Source organism: Tamandua tetradactyla, chromosome 2 (assembly GCF_023851605.1).
Source record: "Tamandua tetradactyla isolate mTamTet1 chromosome 2, mTamTet1.pri, whole genome shotgun sequence".
NCBI lineage: Eukaryota > Metazoa > Chordata > Mammalia > Pilosa > Myrmecophagidae > Tamandua > Tamandua tetradactyla.
The window spans coordinates 58494064-58496230 of NC_135328.1; the positions used below are offsets into that span (position 1 = coordinate 58494064).

At 50.9% G+C, this 2167-nt stretch overlaps 1 pseudogene; it reads left to right on the forward strand.

Moving 5' to 3' along the window:
* The first annotated feature begins 1223 nt into the window (after nucleotides 1-1223).
* LOC143660326 (large ribosomal subunit protein mL49 pseudogene) lies at nucleotides 1224-1709 on the forward strand (annotated as a pseudogene).
* Nucleotides 1710-2167: the final 458 nt, after the last annotated feature.

The window sequence follows — 2167 nt, forward strand, 5'->3', positions numbered from 1 at the left end:
AAACTGGGCAGGTTGGTCACCCTGTGGAGGACCCAGGAGGGCTCCAAGGACCAAATGTTGGTCACCCCAGGTATCCTGGCCCTCATGTGCTTTCACTCTCCGGTGGTGCCTGTGCTGGGTTTTTTTGCTGTTGTTGTTTGTTTGTTTGTTTTCCTACGCTGTTTTAATGATGTCTGGAGCCAAAGTAAATAAGCTAAGTTTTCAGCACTGAGGTGAAGGCTGTGTGCAGTATGTGTGTTTCTGTGGAAGTGTGCACAGGAGCTTGTGTTAGAAGGGTGTGGGAACATTCTCAAATATTTATCTTAAAATAAGTATCCTTATTTATTCTGAGGAAATAGAAATCTACACAAAGAATATGTCCAGGAAACTCACCCCAGGCTTGTTTCTAAGAGTAAAAACCAAACAAACAAACAAAAAATTGAAAACAACCCGAACACCAACAATAAGGAAATGGTTAAACAAATTATGAAACTTGCATACAATGAAATACTGTGCAATCATTAAAGATCATATAAAAGAATATGTAATGACAGTGGTAAATATTCATGATCTATAAAAGAAGCCAATAAAACCATATGTACAGTTCCATTTGTGAAATCTCTGTGATAAGACATTAGTTTGAGATGTTGATTGGTGTGTTCTAATTGTCTCCCCTGCACTCCCTTTTACCCCGGGGCCATCATCCCCATCATAGCATGTCATGCCCCACACTGCCCCCACCATAACCCCAGGGAGCAGCTGTCAGAACAGGACCAAAGAACAAAAGTCCCGAATTCTTGGGTTTTAAATTCAGGAGCCGTGGTCCAGGTCTAGGACAGACTAGCTAGGAGATGGGCGTGGCCCACCTGAACCAGTTTTCCCTGCCCACCCGGACTAGATGAAGACCCTCAGCCTGGAGATGGGGAGAGGGAATCTGCGGACAAGGCTATAGATCAGTAGGAGCTGTATGGCCTTGCTGGAGGGAGAGCCCTGCATCTTGCCACCTCCCCCCTTCAGGTCAAATCTTATGGAAAAAGATGCTAGAAGCCTCCAAATAAGTGTGGAGACCCCAGAGCACAGAACCCCTGTGCCTACATCCAGAGTTGTCAAGAAGGTTCCACTGGAGAACAGAAAGGGAGACATGATGGTCGAAACATGAGAGAACTGGGATTGCCCACCCCACCCCCCCCGCCACCAAACGCCCCCTACTCCTGCAGTCCAAGAAGTGCATGAGAGGAGTCAAGATGGCAGCTACCGTGCTTTGGGCTGCACTGTGGAGCTAGAGAACTGGTGTCCAGCTAGACGAGGCCACGTGAGCCAGACCCAGGGGCCTCCTGATTGCCCCAGCTTTGTGGGGTCTGTGCATGAATATCAACTTGTAGATCACCTTCTACCCCTCCCAGCATTCCAGAGCCCCCAAAGCATGAGCCGTACACCCCTCCCAGTGGCTGCAGCCCCTTTGAGACCCTCCACCCAACCTGGCCTGTTTTGTGCGGTGCTCTCGGATGCACAGCATTCCTGTCACAGGGACATCACACACGGCAACCGCCAGATGACAGTGGTCAGGAAGGTGGAGGGGGACATCTGGACCCTGCAGAAGGATATGAAGGATTTTCTGAGCCCACTGCTGGGGAAGACACCTGCATGTCAATGAAGTGACAGGTATCCTGCACGTCAAGAGCTACGCTGACCAGCAGCTCAAAGCCTGGTTCCTGGAGAAAGCCTTCTGAGGCCCCGCTGAGCAGCCTGTACCATGACAGCAGCCCCCACAGACTGGAGACCTCGGGGGAGGGAGGTGGGTGCTGGAAACAAGGGGCAGAGGGTACTGAGAGACCAGGGCTAAGAGCTTGGACAGGGCACAGTGAGGGATAAAGGGCCTCCGAGGTAGACCTTGCCAGCATAAAGGGAGAATTGGGACTCTTCTCAGAAGTCAGCAGTGGGGGAGGGATATCGACATTGGAGACCCTCAGGGAACAGTGGAGCTGCTGGGGAGCATTAACTGCTGCTCACCCATTTTCACCTTCCCTTCATCCGGGCACCCTGGACTCAGCTATTAAAATTCTGGGGGTGGTGACTGCGCCTCTGGTTGAAGTAATAGCTCAACCCAGTTTAAGGAAGGGCAGACCCACCAAGCACATCTCTTCCTTGGTCCTCTGGGCCCCTTGAACTCACTGCTTCCCACATTCCC